This window comes from Bicyclus anynana, chromosome 22 (genome assembly GCF_947172395.1).
Source record: "Bicyclus anynana chromosome 22, ilBicAnyn1.1, whole genome shotgun sequence".
Lineage (NCBI taxonomy): Eukaryota > Metazoa > Arthropoda > Insecta > Lepidoptera > Nymphalidae > Bicyclus > Bicyclus anynana.
Genome location: NC_069104.1, coordinates 1,992,260 through 2,017,847, shown reverse-complemented (window position 1 = coordinate 2,017,847; position 25,588 = coordinate 1,992,260).

The following is a 25,588-nucleotide window of genomic DNA, read 5'->3' as shown; positions in this document are numbered from 1 at the left end:
TTCGCGTTTACGTTAACGCGATTGTCTCAGTATCAAACCCCCAACTGGTTAAGTTGATACTTGACCGATTTTGAAAATGTGTTTCCATACTAAGGGTGCTCTTCCACCAGAGATGTGATGCAGCTATGCTTCGAAAATGTGACATCTATGCTACGAAACTATGTACCTAAACGTTTCCACCAATACTAAGCTGTGCGAGGAAGATGCGCTATAAAGATTCGCCGCCGCAAAGTATCTGTCATTAACTCACAACTCGCGATGGCCTATTAGCAGACATTCATAGCACGCATCCATAGTACGCATCCTCCCATATAAAAACACATCAAAGTCGAATCCGTTTCTACCAGTGCTAAGCTATGTGCACCAATGAATATGATTGGTGGATATCCAACGCATCCACATAGCGTAGCACATCTCTGGTGGAAAAGCACCCTAATGCATTAGCTAAATAAATGGTGTTCACTGTGGCATGTTCAGATGTTAGATATACTGGAGCTAATTGTGGCGACCTAGTTACAATAACTAGGTAAACAAACGAGGCTTTGTAATGCACTTCGTTATTGTATGACGCAAATGCTGAAAACTAAAATATTGGATTTTTTTAACCGACTACAAAAGAAAGGTTAATAATAATATTTATTGGCTTTGTGAGCAGTGAGAGCCCAGTGGAATCTGCTTTCGATTCGGAAGGCTTAGGTTCAAATCCAGTTCCGGGTATGCTCCTCCACCTTTTCAGTGAATTTTAAGAAATTATATATCACGTCTCTTTGAGATAAAAGGAACGGTGAAGGAAAAATCATCGTGAGGAAATCTGCATACCTGCCATCATCTCTACGAGTGTTAAGTCTGCCAATAATAATAATAATAGCTTTTTCACTACTCTTGCTCAAAAACACTGTCATATTACCACTCCACAGCGGGGCTAAACTAGCATTTCAGCCTCTAGGGGCTAAAGTAATTTTGTTTTTTTTTAATTCTTGTCTGTTACGAGTACTAGCCAAGTACTAGCCTACTATATAACGGAAAAGGTTTTATTCGAATAAGAACCATTATAGGTAAGTCCCTGATTGTTTTGAAAAATAAAAAACTTTAAATTGGAATGAAATGCAGCGTTCTTGTCTGTGTAATGCGTTATTTTTTTTATTTAATTTTTATTGAGTTGCGAATAGAGCGAGATTTGAAGATATGGGACATTCTTTACGGTGTAATACCTTATCTCATGTGAAATAAATAAAATTAAAAAGCGAGAATTTAAAAAACAATTTGCGTGAATAATACACACTTGATTTTTTTAAGAAAATAATTGTAAATTTGTGACCGTAACTTACATATTTTTCAACAATAATTGTTATTGTTGTCTTCATCTAGTGAGAATGGTGATCCTAATTTGGAGATGGATGAAATTTTCAATCTGTTACCATCAAAGTCCAGACGCATTTACTTAAATACTTACCTACGAAAAATTTAATAATTGAAGAAAACAACAACGAATGGATTCACTTACGAAAGGAGTTTTTTAACTATTATCTCCCACGTTTACCTCACATACTCATTATTAATCTTCATAGTATTCGGAAATTATGTAACCGGGTAAAAGCATCTCCCTTAATATCTAAAATGGTAGACTTTGTACATTTAATTTTCAATTAAAATAAATCATTGAATATTGAACTAAACAATTTTATTTTCTCGCAATCGTAGTGAAAAGCAGAGAGTAACACGTGGGTTAAACCCATTATAAACTTGGTTTCTATATAGGCGGCCCTCGCCTTACGTCTCGGGCCCTAAAAATACCTCGTATATAATGGGTCTTTTTAGCCCCTTGTATAACAATCTGCTATTATTTAACAATCTTACATGACAATTTTCTGAACTCCTCCCATCTACGACGCCGTCTTCCTTTGTTTCTCTTGTAGTGTCTTGGGCACCAAGCTGTTGTATATCTTGACCATTTATCCTTCCTACTTCTAAACCTGCCTGCCATATGTTAATTACTTTTATTTGATTCAACGATCAAACGTACGTCCAGCTTTTTCTGTAGCTTCAGTTTTATGCCATACCTGGTCAAATGCATGTTGAAAATCCAGAAAGGCAGCGAAGCATTATTCCATCTTTTCTAGGCATTTCAGTTTGGCGTTCATAAAGAAAGCCAAACTAATGCTCTGGAATTATAATACAACATTGTCATTAATTCATGATTTTGATTCCCTCTCTGGCACAGTTGACACTGTCTCTCAATAAAAGGTCCTGGGTTTGATCCCCAGCTCGGGTCGGTTTAGGATTTTACATTTCCTAAATTGACTAAGGTCTGGAGATAGTTTACCATTTACCACCCAACCGGTACAGACGTACCGCCAAGCGATTTAGCGTTCCGATACGATGATTAAACCGTCACAGGTATTAGGTAGGTAAGTAAGTATAGTTAGAATGAACAAAACCCTACTTCTATCTATGAATTCATCATTCATCATTAGTGCATTACTGCATTAGGTTAGGTCGCATTCAAGGGCATGTCTTGTCAGAGAATTAAGAATTTAGTTTAGACTAATAAGGTGGTTTGCTCTGATGTTTGTTTTAAAGTGAAAGGGTTTGCTAGTTAACTATAAAAAGTATCATCAATTATTTTTTCAAATATTTTACCAATGGTGTTGTAATACCATAGACTAGACATGCCCTATCACTTACCATCTGGCGCCCTGTCCATTATCTGCCAGCTTTAACCTATTGGGTGGAAAAAATGCAAGAAAAAAGGAAACCTATCACCACTGAAAAAGCAACCCTCCATTACATTTTCAATACGGTGTGGCCTCGATAACATCTGAACGCGTTTGAACCAATTTCAAACTTCGAACTCCTATTCTGCGAACCCGCCCCTACGCCCCTGGATTGGCTACCGGTCATTGTTTGACGTCGCAGTCCACAAAACATGTCTATCCCTCACTAACATACCAGTTTTTACCAACTGCACTACCCATCTCGTTCCCGCTCATAGATTAATACTACACAGATTACAGAAAGTTTATTACTAATGCGGGTTTTCTGCCTATTTTTCTATATTCATACGTAATTTTTTTGTTTGCTATTTTTTCTTGCAATGTAAACTCTAATATGAATAACTTTAGAGTTGATAATTGTCTTGTATACAAATGTCGCTTATGACGTTGCGTTTTGAATTAGATGGGTATAATTTTTAACACAGTTTTTTCGCTACACAATAATCGCCATACTGCTATAAGCTGTAATGGCGTCGTTTTTAACTTTTAAATTGTAAACGTTTTGCCGTCGCCGGGTGTCTGTAATTATTGCTTATCAAGATTTTAGATAAAGCCTTTTTGAATAGTTTATTGGTATGTCCTTCCGGTTGTCCGTCCACGTATTTTCCATAAATGCTACATGATAAATTCCTGACCGATGGGCAGTTTCCATACCTCTGAATATACTATACTTCTAATTCTAAATAAAATAAAAATATAAATGTTCCTCATTTTTAACTAGCTCTCTTTTTATAGTACCAAATGTTTAATAGCACAAGGATTGACATGGCGGCAAAACATAGATACGTCTATGACCGTGAGCTGAGAAATAATCTAACCATTGACCAGGTCGTTGAATAAGACAGTAAAAAAAAAATAAGTGGGGACGCCATGCTTTGAATTTGCTACAGGCCTTAGATGGTAATGGGCCAAAGGCCAAAACTATCGCCTATAATCTGTTATAATCTCTTACCGAAGCATAACTTCACAGAAGGCACTAGAAGGACTAGTACGCCCTGTCATACATACCAACGGTTAACTTGAGTCAAAGTTGTCAAGTCATACCTGTGCCTATAATTACACTGACAACCCTTTAGAGTTTAGACCATATCACTCTTAACATAAGAGTCTTATGTTACCATCGTCATCAACCCATATTCGGCTCACTGCTGAGCTCGAGTCTCCTCTCAGAATGAGAGGGGTTAGGCCAGTAGTCCACCACGCTGGCCCAATGCGGATTGGCAGACTTCACACACGCAGAGAATTAAGATAATTCTCTGGTATGCAGGTTTCCTCACGATGTTTTCCTTCACCGATTGAGACACGTGATATTTAATTTCTTAAACGTTCTTGCGTCTACACTGAAGCTAACAAATTCTGCCAAATAACAATTTATTTGCATAAAAGACCACATAATTATAAAAATAACTAGTACTAGATATGAATTGTGTTTGAATTTACCTTCTTCTGATGAAATATTTTTCTATTTACATAATTGACGAAAATACGAATGTAGTGAAATGATATTAAACGCTAAATGGTTAAGATGGTGATTTTGTAGGCATGTAACGTATCTATAAAATCATTGAGCTAAGCGACATAAACAAAGTGTTAACTATGTATCGCAGAGCTTCGTCAGAGAGAGAGAGCATAAGGTAGGTACTAGTAAAACAAGAAGCTTTATGAAAAGTCTATAATAATATTTTTTGTCACAAGTTATGTAACTGTTATTGTGTTAATCAGTGACGTACAGTCCATACATCCATAAGCGCATTGTCTACCCGGAATATCAATAGCTATTTATAATTTTTAAAAAGGCCAAGGCCAAGTTTTCGTTTTTATATCTTCTTCGTCGTCACACTCTTGACAGAGTGGTCGTGGTCGTCATTTGGGCGCGGTGGCAAGCCTCACTATCCGTCGCCATTCCTCCCGCAGTGTGGCTCTCCTAGAACATTCGTGGAGCGATCCATGGAGAGCGGTTTTTACTTGATCAGTCCAGCGCATTGGTGACCTGCCACGTGCTCTTGTGCCCTCCACCTTTCCTTGCACCACAAGTCTCTCTATGGACGTTTTTATATAATCATTGTTTATTACAACCTAACTGTTATTGCAAAGTAATAGTGGTATCTAGTCGTAAATTTAAAACTAAAGCTACATACGAGGGTTAGAAAAGCGCCTCAAAACAAAAAGTCCAATTATGTTATAAGTTACGATAACTTTACTTTAAGTCGTACCTAATATTAATCAATTACTTAAATACCACCAAAAAACTAGAACCGCCCATGAGTGAGGATAATAAATGGTTATTCTATCATAGTAAAGTGAAACTGGCAAGAATATGACAGAAAATGGATTGACAAGCTCACAAAGCGGCAATAATGGCTAGCCAGTCTTGACCTTTAAGCCAAAGATGTATTAATTATAAACACGCCACCTACCGCGTACCTACACGTACACGGTAGGTATTTCATGTTAACTGTTTTTTATTGCGTGGCGCGTCTGTTTGGAATTAACTAATCTACGTTTGTTTTTAATCGTTATGATCGCCTCTCTTTTTCAACCGACGAAAAACGAAGAGAAGGTTAACAATTCGACGTGTATATTTTTTTTATGTATGAACACGTGTAACTTTTTACTGAGTAAGTACCTACTCCGATTTTGATTTTTTTTTAATAAGAAAGTCGGTGTCAAGCCCTTGTGGTGTTGATTTTAGTCGTTACTGAAACTTTTTTCTTTCATGTAAATATGTGGTTCACATGAAAGAATAAAAAGTGGCTAAGAAACAAATATTTTTATGAAAGTTACGCCTTAATAGATCACTGACTTGGCACCTCCTTCAAAGTGATCAATAGGTAGAAAATATTATAATATTATTTTTTCCTTTATAGTTTCGTGAGTACATTAATATTTTGAAGTCGGTTGTATTTTTTTTTTAAATAATTAATTATTATTTATTTTTTTACGCAATAATTGAAGGCACTTTCAGGCGCGATGTTGTACTCTTACCTACATCCTTACAGCGCCTGGTCTATTAGGATCTTTAGACAAAGTGGCAAAGGATTACGATTATATTTTAGAGTTGTAAAGGCGAACTATGAATATCTAAGCAATTACAGAGTGCTATTCGATCGGCAAGTAGATACATCGTGCAATAACTGTGGATACTTATTACTTTTACAGATGCCTTTATTCTGGTGAAAACTGTAGAGAAAACAGGTATATTACATATCTGCTACGATAGTCCTTCCCGTTAATGGTCTTATAACGAAAAGTTTGAACCAACACCTTAATAAACTTTAGCTGTACCTACTGTTGTTACAAGGGTCGGATACAGAAGGCCTACCTAAATTTGGATAGAAGCAGGCGTTACTTTGCGGAAGTTCATCATGAATATATAATTAATATAATAATTTATTTATTTTGTTATTATCCGTGAAAAGCCGACGAACCCATGCGACATCGTAAGGTCACCCATGTCCGACAAAATACTCTCTACGTACGTGCAATTAATTGCACGTTGTAGAGTCAACATCTCCTGAGGATGCTCTGATTTCGGGGTGAAACGTACGTAGAGAGTATTTTGTCGGACCTGGGTGACGTTGTCGCATGGGTTCGTCGGTTTTTCACGGATAATATCAAAATAAATAAATTATTATAGGTTTATTTACCTACGAGTAAAACAACTCGGATGAGAACGTTTTCTTGTTCTTCTTCTTGTACTTTTTAAACGTGATTTTCAATAGTAATTGGTAACTTTAAAAATCCTAATAATTAGAAAATTAAACCTAGGTTCTCCGCATTATTAGCCAACCTAAGTTGAATATTAATAAACAAATTGAATTTGAATAAGGTAATTTCAAAACCGCCTGCGTTTCCAAAGTTCGCAATTAACTGCAAATGCTCAAAGATTAATTACTATAACGGCAATAATTATTCGGTATTCTATAATGATCAATAATTACCGAGTATGCAAACCAGCCACGTTCCGAGGCGCTTCCAAGTAAATGCTCGGCGAGTTTTTATGTTTCAAGAGAAAATTCGTAGCGCATCGCTTGTGACGTTTTAGAGATCCGTAGCGATACAATCTATTGTTTTCTTACCAACTATCGTCCCGCCCTGGCTTCGCATGGCTGCTATGTAGATAGTAATATTATGATTAAGTAGTCTTTATCACAGCACTACGCCCGACGATTGGGACGAAATACACGGCCCGTCAGCCGCTGTCCTTTTTAAATATATTTTCTGTACTATAATATCGCGGACTTCAAGCCCGAGGCCAAAAAATGCATTTTCTTTTTATTACGTCAATAACTTTTAAATAAATCGATACACCACCTCTGTTTTTTACATAGCGTTAGGTAAATTACTTTTGAAGAAACAAAAATACTTTTAGGCGTACAACTAAAGTCATAATTACTTTCATGCCAGAAAGACATATCGCGGTTGGAACTTCAAATGACGAACAGTGTATTGGACCACAAAGACGTACGTACCATATTGAGTTACTTATATTATGTCGTGCCAAAAAAACGTATGTACTTAGTAGATTGCGTTGATGTCGACGATCTGAACAACAGGCTAGTGGAAACTGTAGTAAAATATACGGTTGGGTCTAATTTTTTGTTGGGGTTTTTCAGTTACAATGCATACAATCCGCCATAGAATATAAACTACTTAACTATTAACTCTGTATAACATTCTGTACAACCTACTATAAAAAATATGTTCCGAACCACACGATAATAAATCGGTCGCGCTTCGTACGATTTCTACAATCGTTTATGACATTAAAACATAGTCGTAACATGTAGGTACCATATCGTTAATCACGCGTGCATGCTCATTGCTTCTAGTAATATCTACCTTGTATTTATTCGCTGGCAAATACCTAGCGCGTTTCCGCATATCTCAGTAAACACATGGGTTGATTTTTTAGTAAGTATAGTTGATGGAATATGCAGAGAGTCTATCGGATCATCTAAAAAAATCTGCTCATTGTTAATCACGAATCTCTTCTCAGAATAACAGGGGTTAAGCAATTAGTCCACCACGCTGGCCCAATGCGGATTGGCAGATTTCACACACGTAGATAATTAAGAAAATTCTCAGATATCCTCATGATGTTTTTCTTCACCGTTTGAGACACGTGATATTTAATTTCTTAAAGTGCACATAATTGGAGGTGCATGCTATAGATCGAATTCAAATCGATTGCAGGCTGGGTTGGACTTGCATCCCAGGCCAACAAGCGCAGGGATGCAAGTCTAGCCTGCCTTTAAGAATAGTCTTTAAGAAATTGAATATCACGTGTCTCAAACGGTGAAGGAAAACATCGTGTGGAAACCTGAGAATTTTCTTAATTTTTTGTCTTTATCGGCTTTATCGGAAGTAAAGCAAAAACCATCGCCTATATTGTATTAACACTTTAATGGGCATGCATCCAGAAATTCATGCTTTATAGCTAGTTCATGGTGGGAGGTTTTGGCCGTGGCTAGTCATCACCCTACCAGCAAAGACATTTAGCGTTCCGGTACGATATTGTATATTGAATCCGAAAAGAGGAGAGATATTTTCATCCTCTTCTTAACAAGTTAGTAAAGAATAAAAAAAACCATACGGAGGTACGGTAGCCAATTGCTTTAAAAGGTTTTAAAGCTTAATCCTAAATTGTACAAGTGTAAAACACTAAAATAGATATTTTTTTTTGATATTTTCGATGTCTAAAGTCGTCACATAATAATAATAATAATAATAATATTTATTTCAAGCTTCAATAGGCATAGTTAGCTTCGTGGCAAGCCTTCGCTAAAGACCTTTAAAGTTTTCTTTACAAAAAATGGCTACCTACGGCTACGGTACGTATGGTATGATAGTTAATTGGCTACCGTACTTACTACCTCTCATAGGAGCATAAGTGACACCGTGTTTTTTTAATTAGAGTTATATTAAAATCTATCAAAAAAATTAAACCAATGGTTATAGGTCGGAGGATTAACTGAAATGTCATTATATTAGTAAAATGACATTTCAGTGACAGTTGCACTTGTCATTTCACTGACTGGAATTAAAAATCGTGTTATAGGTATTATTTTATTTTTCATAGTCGTGTAGAAACCGAATGGGGTGTGGATTTTCATCCTCCTCCTGACAAGTTAGCCCGCTTCCATCTTAGATTACGTCATCACTTACCATCATGTGAGATTGTAATCAAGGGCTAACTTGTAGAGAATTAAAAAAAAAGTACGTTCTTCCTTACAATCTACCGACTAATGACACGTTAAATTTTAAGCAGTATTGTTGCGGTTTACAATCTTCCGACAGTTTACAATCCTGGGAGATAGTATAATCTATATATGCTGATGGACGCCCACTGCTGGACATAGGCCTCTTGCATGGACTTCCAAACAAAACGGCCTCGAGTCGCCAGTATCCAGCGGTTCCCTGCAACCCACTTGATGTTTTCGGTCCACCTAGTGGGGGGTCGACCAACACTGAGCTTTCCGGTGCGGGGTCGCCATTCCAGCACCTTGGGACCCCAACGTCCATCGGCTCTTCGAACTATGTGCCTCGCCCATTGCCACTTCAGCTTTGCGACTCGCTGAGTTATGTCAGTGACTTTGGCTCGTCTGCGGATCTCCTCATTCCTGATTCGATCACGCAGAGACACCCCAAGCATAGCTCGCTCCATCGCCCGCTGTGCTAAGCTATCTTACGGTATCTACAATTATTAATTTACGGTGACATTCCTAAAATAAAGCATGTCTGACTATCGTCGTCTCTCGGTCAACTAATTATAATAATTACAATTATAGTCAGGTACCAATCTAATTATAAATTCATTGCCACAAAAAACACAACACAGCAATAATATTCCATTACTAATCCAAAGGTAGCAATACACATCTCCTTATATGGGCATGCTAGTTAATTTTACATTCATAACCGGACACACTGACAGAATAATCGCAATTTTTTATTATTAATATTTATCTAATAACATTTTTCTTTGTAAGAAACGTCCGAGGTAATTTTATGCGAATTTATCGACGTTTTGAATCTATTGCTATGTTAGAAATAACTTTGAACACATCTTGATGGTTAAATAATTTTAATAACATTATGTCTGACAGACAAATAGACGTAAAATATTTATTATATAATGATTTATTTATTTTGCTATCATCCGCGAAAATTCGGCGAACCCATGCGACAACGTCACCCAGGTCCGACAAAATACTCTGTTGTTGTAGATGTTGACTCTACAACGTGCAATTGCACGTTGTAGAGTCAACATCTCCTGAGGATGCTCCGGTTTCGGGGTGAAACGTACGTAGAGAGTATTTTGTCGGACCTGGGTGACGTTGTCGCATGGGTTCGCCGAATTTTCGCGGATGATAGCAAAATAAATAAATCATTATATAATCATGATGAACTTCCGCAAAGTAACGCCTGCTTCTATCCAATATGTAAAATATTTAGTTATATACTCTATATAATCTATATTTTTATAGTAATACTAGCGAGTAGCGAACAGGACGTGTGCAATTTAGGTTCTTAGAAATCCTGCGGGAACTATGGTTTTCTTTTTCGGGATGAAATGTAGCCTATATTTTGCTTATTATTAAAAATTTATTATTTTCACCGGAAAAATGCAAAGATAGACCTTGCGTTTTAAATACGTAAAACTTGGCTATGTCATAATTATAAGTATAAGAGACACATTTTAAAATCTATTTATAAAAGAAATATTATTTTTTACCCCGAAAATATTAATTTTAAAACACATGTTTCTTGGACATTTTTAATGAATTTTCGCTAAAGAATATAACTTCAGAGTGATGGGAAATACTCCCCAGCATCCTGTATAATGTACTAGCTGATGTCGCACGGTTTCACCCGCGTGGTTCCCGTTCCCGTAAGAATACGAAGATAGCTTATAGCCTTACTCGATAAATGGGCTATCTAACACTGAAAGAATTTTTCAAATCGGACCAGTAGTTTCTGAGATTAGCGCGTTCAACCAAACAAACAAACTCTTTAGCTTTATAATATTAGTAACTATAGATAGGATTTGTGTTAATAACCATGGTAGTCCATCCCCAAACAACCTCTGTTACAAAAAGTCTACTACTAAGTACGCAGTTCAAAGGAAAACAGTTTTTTAAACGATCGGAAACACAGATGATCCTAATGAAGCCAATTACAGACTCGCTCCTACCACATCAAAGGCGCCGCGCGAACGATTCGTCTCGCCTATTTACCGCCGACTGGACCCGACCAGAATTATTTGAACCACGCCATAATAGAACAGCCTAGCAACCTTGTTAGAAATTGTTCGAATTGAATTTTTTATGTATTTGGACTAAAAAACAATGTATTTGCCATTTATGTTGATGCCAAGTCTATCCCAGTCCAGAAGTTTAAAGACGTCTTCCAATGCGGCGGTAAATAGCTTCGGAGATATCACATCTCCCTGACGCACTCCTCGACTATTGACGAGTTATTATAAAAAACTTTCTAATAACAACGAATAATAAAAATGATAAAAAAACCTTTAAATCACTAGGTACATAGAAAGCTTCCGTTATATGTTCGCTTAGATTAAACTACTAAACGGATTTTAATGTAGTTTTCAAGAATAGATACTTACGAGTACTTGCAGCGTTAGACTGGCGCAAGGTGTGTTTAAATAAAACCTATCATCATCATTATTATCAACCCATATTCGGCTCACTGCTGAGCTCGAGTCTCCACTCAGAATGAGTTAGGCCAATAGTCCACCACGCAGGCCCAATGGCCTAACCCCTCTCATTCTGAGAGAAGACTTGAGTTCAGCAATGAGCCGAATATGTGTTGATAACGAACGAAAAACGAACTTTCATTCAACGCGACGTAAAATGAACAATAATGCAATGTTGCTATGTTTTTCTGTTGCAATGTCATGGAAAACGCGATAGTTGAAATAACTTCAGCTCAACTGATTTTCATCAAACATGTCTAAAAACTCTCCCACATAAGTCACCTTTAATAAAAAAAAAAAAAAAAAACAAATTGAAATCGCTTCATCCGTTCAGGAGCTATGATGCCAAAGACAGACACGTCAAACATAAACCACCCCTCTGTTTGCGTCGAGGGTTAAAAACAGCTTAACTGAAATGTAACGTAATTAAAGGCATAGTTATAGAACAACGTTAGTCAAGGAAGGTCTAACAAACTGGTCGCGTTTCACCAATGTCAAATACACAAAGCTACACCGGCTAATTATTTTATTAATACTGTTGATTTGTTGATTATACCTACTAGTACAGCTTAGCTTATATAACAGCTAAATGGCTAATCTTTGCCATAGTAGTTTGAAAGAAGGAAAGAAAAAACCGGCTAAGCGCGTGTTGGGCTACGAGCAGTGTACGGTTCCTTAAGTTAAATAAGCACTATAAACCCTTATTTAAAGCATAAAAATACTGATAACCACTATGGGACAGACGATAAAAAAATTACTCACTCTGCATGTAGGGAAAAAACACCAAAAATATTTTTTTTCAGGTTTAGTTTTAACAATAAGTTCCTTGGGGACTACGGAACCCTAAAAAATCCTATACAAGTAAAAAACCAAAAGTAGTTCAGGTATCAAAACGTTCAGAATATCCGTATTTTCAGAACGTAGGTACTTAACTGGAAAATACGGATGAATTCAACGTTGTTTAAGTCTTTAGATATAATTATAATTTAGTACATTTAGTTTTTTAGGGTTCCAAACGTAGGTACAAAAAGGAAGTCATTATATATCACATTTTATCTATATTAATAATTTCGTCAAGGGGTACGGTAGACTCAATCGAAACTTTACCTGAATAATAAAACATGAAAAAATAAAGATTTCGTATCGACAACACATATCCGCAAAAGTCGGATTGTCGAGTATTTTGTTAAATTTTAATAGCGCTGACACACAAATTGCGGTTTCCATAATATTTCACTGACAGGGGATGACATCGTGAGTATGTAACTCAGACCAATTACTTAAGGACCTATATGGCACCCATATTCACCAACAAAATTTTCTGTAAATTTTTGACGGAGACGTGGTAAACTCACACATGGAAATTATCTAACACCAATAAATATGTTGTATCCTTACACTATAATTTTGATTCGCAATACACACGCAAATATTTTTTCACTACTCTTGCTCAAACACACTGTCATATTACCACTCCACAGCGGGGCTAAACAAGCATTTCAGCATCTAGGGGCTTAAGTAATTTTGTTTTTTTAACTCTTGTTATTTTATAATATGTAGTTTATTTAATAGGCTTAGGAGTGTCAATTTAAGTAAACTTGTACATTTACTTATCTCAAAATAAATTTAAAAAAATCAACGGACTAAATATTGAACAATACTAACTTGTATACCTAATTGAGAACCTCCTCCTTTTTTTGAAGTCGGTTAAATAATAAGTATTTTTTTTATTTACATATTAAGATTGTAGGCAGGTGTATGTAAGATAGCCACCGACAAAGGCCGGAAAAAACGTAGACCCATCCAAGTTTGGGATCATACCAGCGATTCAATATCCTCGATTTTCTGCAATGAAGGGACGATTGCAGAGAGAAAATGGCTGGAGCAGCTTGAAAATTTTATTAGAATAAAATATACAGGAGTCATAAAATAAAATAAAAATGTGTATAAAAACTTTTTATTATAAAAACTACGCACAGGTACGTAATAAAAAATAATATAAAGTGGCCATTGCCGTGTAATGTAGTGTACGTAATAAAATTTAAAAAAGCATTACTATAACTCTCGTATGGGGAGAATAAATATAATTTCAATATCAATTATTGCCATTTGCCAGCTATTTCGCCGGTTGACCTTATAAAGGGCCCTGGGTCATAAATAGGCGGCTAAAACTAGGCCGTAAAGTTGCTGTAACTGTGAAATTGTATTTTATGCCACTATAAACTGCATTGTAAATAACTTGTACATCCCTTTAGTTTAAAAGTACCGAGAGCCAGTGACATCGATAATGTTTCCGAATATTTCGGATATTTTATTCGTAAGCATGTATTTTTAACTTAGAAGTATTTCTAAATAAACCCTTCTGTAACCGGCTATCTAAAAAAATATATTGTGTAAAAAATAGTATTTCGGTTTGCCATAAAAAAAATACTAATCCGATAGAGTTTTTGTTATTTAGTTTCATATTTTTCATGTAACGTTTTAGTCAATTATTTTCCTCGTATTTGTATATTCGATCACGCAGATCAGATCGAATCAGAAATGAGGAGATCCGCAGCAGAACCAAAGTCACCGTCATAGCTCAACGAGTTGCGAAGCTAAAGTGGCAATGATCGGGGCACATAGTTTGAAGAGCCGAAGGACGTTGGGGTCTCAAAGTGCTAGTGGAGACCCCGCACTGGTAAGCGCAGTATTGATCGACCCCTCACCAGGTGGACTGACGACATCAAGGGAGTCACAGGGATTCGCAGGATGCAGGTGTCTCAGTATCGTGATGTTTGGAAGTCCCTACAAAAGGCCTATGTCCTGCAGTGGACGTCCATCGGCTGATATGATAATGATGATTATGATTTGTATATTAAATCATTAGTTTAATTAGTATATTAAGATTTAAACACGGTTTGTTCTTTCTTGAAAAAAATATTACTTTATTAAATTTTTAAACACTCACATTTTAGTTTTGCATGCATAGGAATATTAAAGAACTGTTATGTCTGTCGGATTGCTTTGGTTTTTACAAACCGTTTCTTAAAATACCAATGCTGTTCCAAAATTACCTTAATCTGACTTCGAAAAACTCAAGAACTAAGTTTTGGAACCAAGAAATATATGGCAATATATTATGTGATCTAAGTATGCTAGGACTATGAGAGCACTCAACATCATCTGATGATGATCTCTGGCAAAGGTAACCGCATAAAAGGTTGCGAAAAAGGTAAGACTACTATGACATGACATTTGACAGCAAACGTCAAATCGATTACTGCATTGAAAACGTCATCAATCCGCCATTATTACCCAAATTAGTGTTGTTGGGAGATTTGTTGTTGTTGGGAGAGAATGAATATTATTTCGAAAAAATTTGTATAATCAAAAATAGTTAATAAAGTATATTTTCTTCTATGTCCGCCAGGGTACAATGACTGATCCTGGACTCCATACAATTTTTGACCATCTCCTTTTTCGTCATAATTATATCTAGTATCCTTTAGCGCGAAACGGACTGTGTCCACAAACGGTCACTGTCTCTTAGACTATAATACGGTATCGAGTGTAATAAAACAGACGATCCAGTGCGCGGTGGTTCCATCGGAATTATATTTTAATAACGCAATAAAAATTAGAGCCAAAAAACGCGGCAAAATAGTAAAACGCATGTAATTACCGCACGGTCTGTTTGTTTTTAGCACTTCCAGTGTAATTAAAAAAACGAGCTTTACTGCGAATTATTTGCCTTGGGAATACATAAGTATACTAATGTTATGAACTAGCGTGTGCCCGCGACTTCTATGCCCTCCTAGGTTTACTTAGTTTATTCTTTTAATAGATAACATTTATCTATTATTATAGATAACATTTGAGCCGTGATAGCCCAGTGGATATGACCTCTGCCTCCGATTCCGGAGGGTGTGGGTTCGAATCCGGTCCGGGGCATGCACCTCCAACTTTTCAGTTGTGTGCATTTTAAGAAATTAAATATCATGTGTCTCATCGGTGAAGGAAAACATCGTGAGGAAACCTGCATACCAGAGAATTTCTTAATTCTCTGCGTGTGTGAAGTCTACCAATCCGCATTGGGCCAGCGTGGTGGACTATTGGCCTAACCCCTCTCATTCTGAGAGGAGACTCGAGCTCAGCAGTGAGCCGTATATGGGTTGATAACGACGAGATAACATTTATACACATCAGCTCCTATTGGTTTTTGTTGAAATCTCAATCACTTAACGATACAATTTGTATTTTTTTAACTTAAAAAGGTCTTCAAAGACGTTTTTCAGTTGATTTGATTTTAACACAAAATTAACCATGAAAATTAATGAAAATTCATGAAAATTAAATGGGACCAATCTGGAAATAATTATTCTCTTTCAAACAAATAACAAACATTAAAGAAAAGAAAAAGAAAACCATACTCGTCCATTTGAAAACCTCCTTCTTTTTTTGAAGTCGGTTAAAAAAATAATTTTATTTAAGAAATGTGTAATAAAACTTGGCAAGGTCACAAGGGTTTGAATTCCTAGTTCAGCCTACAAAATATAGAGAAATTCAACCGAATTCAGCCTTCTAAGAATCTTTCAGTTAAAATTCTCAGTGAATAATGGTGATCTGCTGGCCTATTCACTATTTTGATCTTTATCAACATACTAGCTGACGCCGCGCGGTTTCACTCGCGTGGTTCTCGTTTCCGTAGGTATACGGGGACAATATATAGTCTATAGCCTTCCTCGATAAATCGGCTATCTAACACTGAAAGAAAATCGGACCAGTAGTTCCTGAGATTAACGCGTTCAACCATACAACCAAACAAACTCTTTAGCTTTATAATATTGAAATAAATTAAAATAAACATCACCAATTGCTAAATATCATTTACCTATAGTGTGATATCCACCAGTAAGCACCGGATGACATTTGTTACATAGAGTCTCAATTTCGTATATACAAAACTAGCATACGTAAAAGTTAGTGAATTAGCCTTAGCCTGCTGGCCATGACAATTTAATTGGGATGACCAACTGTCAAAAACTTTCAAGGTTACAATAAACGCAAACGAAGATGCGAGTAATAGTTTGTAGTACTGATAATAAAACTAAAAGGTGTACCGTCAGCAATAATCATAATTCTTCTGAACAAGATAAGACTGCCCTGAAACTTAATTGAACCATTTTATACATTATACGCTGGTTTATGTCTTCCAATATCTAGTTATTTATTTACATTGATGACACTGTTATCTTTTGATTTAATCGTAAGTAATTTAATTTTATAAACACGTGAAATGAAACAATTCACATTCTTTCTTTTTTATTCATCTATATCTATATTTTTTTCTCGACTAGTCGCAAAGTCCATGTCTCTGCTGCGTATTAGAAAATGGGGAAAACAAGAGTTTTTACGAGCCGGATCTTGGTGGCTTTGGTAACCTTCTTGTTCCGCCATATTTTCTTCAGCCTGTCCATTGCGGTTCTTGTAATTGCCATACGTCGCTTAACTTGTGGTGTTGGAGACGAATGCTGGGAATTTCCTGGACTGAGTTCCGCACTAACGTCTCTATACTCCAAGAACTCGACATAAAACATCGTCTCTCGACATTAGTACACAGTCGCATTCTTCAGTTTTTTGGACATGTCTCCCGGCGAGGGAATGACTGTATCGAACGCCTTGTTGTGCAAGGGAAGGTGGAGGGAACTAGGCCACGCGGAAGGTCACCCATGCGATGGACCGACCAGATTAAATCTGCTGTAGGCGGTCCCTTGCATGAATGTACGCGACTCACTACACAAAGGGAGAAGTGGCGAATGCTCGTGAGGCGTATTACATCTGCCTCCAACACGTCCTAAAGACCACGACCGCTCTGTCAAGAGCGCAGCGACAAAGAAGAAGAAGATTATCTATATTAATACGTTCGCTGCGGTATGGGGTCAATTAATCTCGTATGTCTAGCATGTTCAAGAGTTACGAGGTCGATGGACCTCGTACCGCACCAGAGGACAGAAAAATCAGTGCGCAGCGAAAGTGTTAACAAAGCGGAAAAGTTCGTTTGTTTGATTGAACGCGCTAATCTCAGGAACTATTAGTCCGATTTGAAAAATTCTATCAGTGCTGGATAGCCCATTTATCGAGGAAGGCTATAGGCTATATATTATCCCCGTATTCTAACGGGAACGGGAACCACGCGGGTGAAACCGTGCGGCTTCAGCTATTAATCAATATTCGCATCGGATCAGCGTGGTGGACTAAGAATGAGAGGAGACTCGTGCTCAACAGTGAGCCGTAGGTATAAAGGTTGTTAATGATGATGATGATTCAATATTCTATAGGCCTGTGATAGTCAGACATGACTGAACTTCAGCTTATGGTTCAGCTTCACTTTCTAACTTCAGCTTTTGACGGCCTTAGTGGCGCAGTGGTATGTGTAGTGGATTTACGAGACGGAGGTCCTGGGTTCGATCCCCAGCTGGGCTTCATAATTGGTCCAGGTAAGGCTGGTGGGAGGCTTTCGACTGTGGCTAGTTACCACCCTAACGACAAAGGCGTACTGCCAAGCGATTTAGCGTTTCGGTACGATGTCGTGTAGAAACCGAAAGGGATGTGGATTTTCATCCTCCTCTTAACAAGTTAGCCCGCTTCCATTTTAGAATACATCATTACTTACCATCAGGTGAGATTCTAGTCAAGGGCTAACTTGTGTATACTTATTTAACTGTATCTATTAGGTTGCACCTGATCTATTTTATGGTTTCCCAGATTTTATATGAAAAATGTGTTTAGCCGCAATTTAACTAGGCAACCTATTTGCAATATGTCACAATCATTTATTGAGCACAAATGATTCATAGATGAGGGTTACCAGCATTAGAAATATATACCCTCTTGTATATTGGTTTAAGACCAATACACATTTTCGGAAAGTACTTATGTTTCCAAGAGATGGCAATGGTTTTGGCATTCAGTTAATTTCGTTTACTAATCAGTCATTGATTGGTAACACGAATATGTATGTAGCTATAGTGGATGTGTGTACTTAGGTATATTAGTAAAAGGTGTACAATCAGCAATAGTCATAATTCAGCTCAACAAGATAGGACTGCTCTGAAACTTAATTGAAATGGCATTTAATACACTATCGGCTAGTTTATGTGCTCTAATTATGTTATTTATTGAATATCTATGACATTGTTATATTGCTGTTATTTAATTTTATGTATAATTATTGTTTAATTACTTTTTGCTAAACTGACCAATACAAATATAAAAATTTTCATCATCATCATCATATCAGCCGATGGACGTCCACTGCAGGACATAGGCCTTTTGTAGGGACTTCCAAACATCACGATACTGAGCCACCTGCATCCAGCGAATCCCTGCGACTCGCTTGATGTCATCAGTCCACCTGGTGGGGGGTCGGCCAACACTGCGCTTACAAGTGCAGGTAAAAAGTTTTGTTTAGGTTATATTAAAATAGATAATAAATTTAGCATCTAATAACATCTAAAAAATATTTTTGATATTACCTTTTGTGTCTTAATAAGCCAAGTAATACCATTAAAGTGAAGCTAACTTTTCATAATAGCTATACACATTATGCCCACGTGAAATGGTAGCAAGGCTACATTTCCGCGTTGAATAACCAGCCTGATGAATGAATCAGTCCTTTTGTTCGTGAATAATTGATTTATTTTGTGATTATCCCCGAAAAATTAACGAATCCAAGCGACAGTGTCACCCAGATCAGACGGGTATTCAGTAGAATATAATTTACTGCCGTGAGCTGTGATATGCCCAGTGGATATGACCTTTACTGCCGATTTTAGAGGGTGTAGGTTCGAATCCGAAGCATGCACCTCCAACTTTTCAGTTATGTACATTTTAAGAAATTAAGTATCACGACGCGTGAAACCGTGAAGGAAAAACATCGTGAAGAAACCCGCATATCTGAGAATTTTCTTAATTCTCTGCGTGTCTGCCAATGCTGCATTTTAAGAAATTTAGTATCAAGTGTCTCAAACGGTGAAGGAAAAAACATCGTGAGGAAACCTACATACCTGAGAATTTTCTTAATTCTCTGCGTGTCGGCCAATAGGCATTGGGCCAGCGTGGTGGACTATTTGGCCTAATCCCAGCTCCCAGGCAGTGAGCCGAATAATGTGGATTAGCAGACTACACACACGCAGAGAATTAAGAAAATTCTCTGGTATGCAGGTTTCCTCACAATGTTTTCCTTCACCGTTTGAGACATGATATTTAATTTCTTAAAATGCACACAACTGAAAAGCTGGAGGTGCACCCTCGGAGACAGAGGTCATATCCACTGGGCTATCACGGCTCTTTTTAATTAATCTTCAATGAAGTTAAAATACAAAGATTATCGCAACCAAAGAAAAGTCCATTACACATATTCCGATAATAAATAATCGTAAATTGCAATTAAACTGGAGTGTAGCCCACACCGGGCGACGCAAGGTGAACGTTTACGGTTATGTTGCCCAAACTGGATAACTTTAACCCATTACCGAATCAAACTCAGGCACACTGAGAAAAAGATCCTGGTGCGCCATACTTATATTACGTAGACCAGACACTATTACTAATGATTTTAAACTTATTTCGTGGTTGTTCATTATAAATATTATTATTTATAGGCGAAACGCATAATAACAAAAGCGATGTCGTGAGTGTGGTTTGCCTAAACAGCCAAAAACGCGAGGTTGTTGAAAAAAGAACAAGAAAGAGGGTAGACCGATTCTGCCCCTAACAGCTGATGTCAACTTCGCATCTCGCAACTTCAGTCCCGTCGTGACTGGGTCGAAATATCGACATTAAAAGTCGTCGTTTTATCGTGGTATGTACCCGTTTAAATAATATTCATAACAGAGACTATTACGCTTACGAAGGAAAACATCGTGAGTAAACCTGCATAACAGAGAATTATCTTAATTCTCTGCGTGTGTGAAGTCTGCTAATCCGCAATGGGCCAGCGTGGTGGACTATTGGCCTAACCCCTCTCATTGTGAGAGGAGACTCGAGCTCAGCAGTAAGACGAATATGGATTGATGACGTACGTACTATTACGCTTATAGCCGGCACTGTGCTGTATAGAAGCTTCTTAAGTAACACGCTGTTACTTCTAAACGGCACAGTATGCCTCATTACTAAGTATACGGCATCTATTATACGTATGCTGCACCTGTAGTAAATAGTAATGTCAATTTCCTTACGTAAGTAGCTCATTTAAGTAGCTTATTTTTCTCAGTGTAGGCAACGTTCGGGAAACTTCTTGATATCATTCCGTTCAATATTCGTCATAGTAGATGATCCCGAGTAAATTCCAACGGCTTCTCTGAGGTTCATCTGTGTACCGGCTATGAATTTCATTTTATTGATTAAATATTAAAAATATTTTATTAATACACAGCAATAGGGTTGCCACAAAAATATGGGAATAGTTACAGAAACTGGCCAACGGCTATTTATTAATCGACTTAAAAAAAAGGAGGAGGTTCTACCTCAATTTGATGCGTATGTTTTTTTTTAATGTTTGTTACCTCAGAAGCTCGTCATTTCTTAACCAATTTTGAAATTTTTTTTTTGTTTGAATGCGTAATACTCCTGAAGTAGTCCCATTGTCATCATACCAGGATCTGATGATGGGATCCTGGAAAAATCGAGGGAAACTTAATGAGGGTCTGGAGTCGATCTGATGATGAAACTAATGATCAGTTTGAAGGCGGTGCTAAGCCGGTGTTGTGTTAATTTAAGCCGTTTCCGAAAGAACTACATGAAAGAACACTAGCTGAACAACCTAAATCTTTATGATATTCTTACATGGCTTGAATAAATAATTTTAATTTTTTCCAAAAAATACTTACCAATGGTCTTCTTTGAGGACCTCTGGTTTATAAGGAAGTGATTACAAAAATTAAGGCATTATCGGACGGTCGGGAGGTAAGCGCTAAATATTGCAAATTCGCGAATTCATACCCGACTATTAATATGCAGTTTAGATGTTCGTAGCGATAGTAAAAAAAGTTCACAATTCCATGAATACAAAGTTCGTTTATTTCAGAGAAATTAGTGCAATAATATAATCCTTCTAAAATTATGAATGTGAGTGTTTGTATGTTCAACTTCGGATGATTTTTTCATTATCATCATTAGCAACCCATTTTTGACTCACTGTTTAGCACAAGTCTCCTCACAGAATGATGGTTAAGTCAACAATAGTCCACCACGTTGGGATGGGGATAGCAGACATCACACACATAGAGAATGAAGAAAATTCTCACGATGTTTTTCCTTCACCGTTTGAGAAATATAGTGTAATATTTCAACTCGATACCTACACGCGTTAGTGAGACAAAAGTACAGAGAGACAGACATACAGATAACAAAGTGAACCTGGGTTCTGTTTTACCTTTAGAGCTACGCCATGTCATATGTTTTATACTTGGGTTAACTGCCTCATTGGCCCTGTGGTTTGCTGGTTCAGCTACGGACAAGGAGGTCCAGGGTTCGAATCCCGGGTCAGGCCAACAAAAACAAAATAGGTTATTGGGATTTTTCTTAGAAGGAAAATCTTAATAGCAGCCTGGAGTTGGGAAGTTGGCGGTGTTAATACACCCCCGTGCCTCGGAGAGCACGTAAAGCCGTCGGTCCTGCGCCTGATCTCTCACCGGTCGTGTCGGTCTGCCGTCCCATCGGATTTCGAGAGTGAGGGAAGAGAGAGTGCACCTGTGCTTGCGCATACACTTGTGCACTATAATATCTCCTGCGTACATGGTTAATCTCACCATGAGATTAGCCGCCGTGATCGAAAAAGTCGGTCGGGAGCATATTATTATTATTACTTGGGTTATTGAGGGTCTAAATCTTTGAAATCCTAAATTTAAACCTTCCAAAGGCGTGGTCCAAAATCCATAATTATCTACCGTAATTACCTGTAGGTATTATGAGCGTAAGAAATTAAATATCACGTCTCAAACGGTGAAGGAAAAACATCGTGACGAAACCTGCATACCAGAAAATTTTCTTAATTTTCTACGTGTGTGAAATCTGCCAATCCGCATTGGGCCAGCGTGGTGGACTCTTGGTCTAACCCCTCTCATTCTGAGAGGAGACTCGAGTTCAGCAGTAAGCCGAATATGGGTTGTAAATGATGATAATGATTATTATGAGCGTAGGCTGCCAAACTCTCAGCCTTTATGAAATGAGGTAAGTCCAATAGACACATATAAACAAAATTAAAGTGTATGTCTGTGATTTAAAAATAACTACCTGTTAGCGACGCAAACGCCTTTAATTATTTAATCTGTGCTTTACAATAAAGGGGCAAAAAAGCAGCGTATATGGTGACAGCATACGTCATACTTTGACAGCCGTTTAAACATACAAACCGACTTTTACGCCAAGTGCCTAAGCGTCACCATATACGTTCCCGTTTTAAGCCGTTTTTAACTAGTAAACCTGTGTTTTATTAAGCCTGGCCCTTACAAATTGGTCTTCGAGTCGGATCATTGTGGTATGTTCCATACTCCACCGCCAATTATGGTGAACCGATGGAGCTCTGTTGAAAAACAGCAGCTAACGGAGCAGGAGCAGATCCAGCGAGCTGCAAGGGCAGTACTAACAGGTAACCAGGCGCTCATGACAGAGGAAGGAACAAAACGACTTCTAGACCAGCTAGAAGCATGCACCAGTGGCAAAGTCACTAGCAGCCACGCAGTGGCACCGGATGGAGCTTCTACGCACAGGAGGACAAGTAGGTCTAGAAAGCTAAGCGCAGCAGCCTACCTTGCGAAGAAAACACAGTTGGAACTAGCGGCAGCGGAAGCGAAAGCCCGCATCGATATGCAACTAATTGAGAAAAGGTTGCAAGCTGATATTGCGGCACTAGAAAAAGAAAAATACAGTCCGCTATCAAAGGAGCATAAGGTGCGTACTTTTAAGGATAGTGTAGGTAGTTGGTTGCAGCCTAGGCAACACAAACAGTCAGCGCAGCTCGACCAGCATTATGGTTCACGTTTAGGCGAGCTGTGCACGCCCGCCGCTACAGACGGTGGCACTGATGGGACTGTTCGAGTGTTGACTAGCGCACTTAATGGTACAGCCAACTCCAACCACAACGCATCCGACGCTAAGCTTAGCAATATCAGCACCAAGGAAAACCTACCTCCATACACGGGCAGCACCAAAGTCCAGTACATAGGTGACACTGAAGAACACCTAAAAATCATGAAAGTTACTCATTCTACATCGGCCGTGTTGTCTAAATTACCGACGAAAGACATTACGAGTAAAAATAAAGATAAATATCCCACAAAGGTCGTGAGTAAATATTATAATAATATGATATTACAAAATGAACGCTTAATAACAACAACGCACTTATTAAGCACTTGCTCGGCAACGGTATGTAGCAAAAATAACTATTGCACTAAGCCAATGATCAAGGATCAATGCATGTTATTCGACTACACATTCGACTACAAGGAAAAGAAAACAGAAAATTACACCGGTAGAAACGAACTGAGCATCAGACCGAGCACCGAAACAATACATGTCAATACATGTAAACAATCAAAAACTAATATTATAAACGTTAAAATAAAGAGGCCGACGGGAACAGAGACAACAGCCGCTTCACTTAGTAATGAGAAAACTGTTTTGCTAGGTATGGACGATACAAAACATATATAGATATTAAATCTATATATTGCAGTAATATCAAAATCTATATATCAAATCATTCGGCATCTATATATTTTCTGAAACACTATATTGCCGATGTGACTGAATCGGGCAAATCGTACATGAATCGGATTCGCTCTCAAACCATGTATTCGGCCAAACCCTATATTACAAGTCACAATGAAACTTATGTCTCAAATCTTAAGGCACTAATTAATTCATTCCAAAAGCAAAACGCGATTCAGCAAAACACTATATTTTTTTAATACAAGTCAATATGAAACTTATAAGTCACTACATAAGGTACTAATTCAACCATTCCAAAACGCGATTCCGAAAAACACTATATTTTTTTAAATACAAGTCAATATAGTACTTATAATAAATACATAAGGTTTCAATTGTAGTACAACAAAATTAATGACATATTATGACATCGAAAAAAGAAGTACGTCAAAATAATGCAGGGTCTACTTATAGCAGGTATTTTCAATTTTCTACCATTATATTTACGAACTATTGTTTTAATACCCAAATAGATGGCATCACAATTCACATGTAAATATCATTCATTGTAGTTTATGTTTCTTTAAACAGATGGCGGAACGAAGAAAATAAAAGAATTATCTATTAAATTAATAATCTTTTATTAATTTAGAAATAAAAACTAATATGATTTAAACTGTATATTATATTCATCCATTACAACAAAATGTATGCAAAGGTTAAATAAAACATGAAAAAAGAAGTATGTCGATTATTTTCTTAAACCATCGTTTTATTTAACTAAGAGTTGGATTACCCAAATACTCAAATAGATGGCATCGCATGTATCTTCATTATAGTTTATGTTGTTGTAAGCAGATATCCGAACGAAGGAAGTTAAATAATTATATAGGTATTGTTGTGTTGTATTAATTTGTAATAATAAATTACCTACATACAAAAGGAAAAAAAACCTATAACGTAATGCATTTTTTTTTGCAAACCAAAACAAATGAACACGTTATTCACAGGATGGCGAAAAACAATAGGTTCCTTTGGCGCAAACACAGATGGCGCCAAGAAAAAAAAAAACAAAATTAAAATAAAAAGGGGAAATATAAACCTTTAAAAAAATTTACAATCGCCATAAAACTTGAAAAATGTAACCTCAAGTAAATTGTTATTGTATTGCCTCTGAATCAACTAAATCGAGCACATGCTACGTGAATTCGATTCGCTCTCGTACTATCTATTCGGCAAAACACTAGATTACAAGTTAATTTGGTACTTATTACAAACAGCTGTAAATTGCTTATTTTAAAAGGAAATTAATTCTATAAAATAATGTTTTTTATTTTATAATTATATTAAACAAACATCAAATAAAATCAAGTAAATTTTATAGTACTTAATGTTGTGT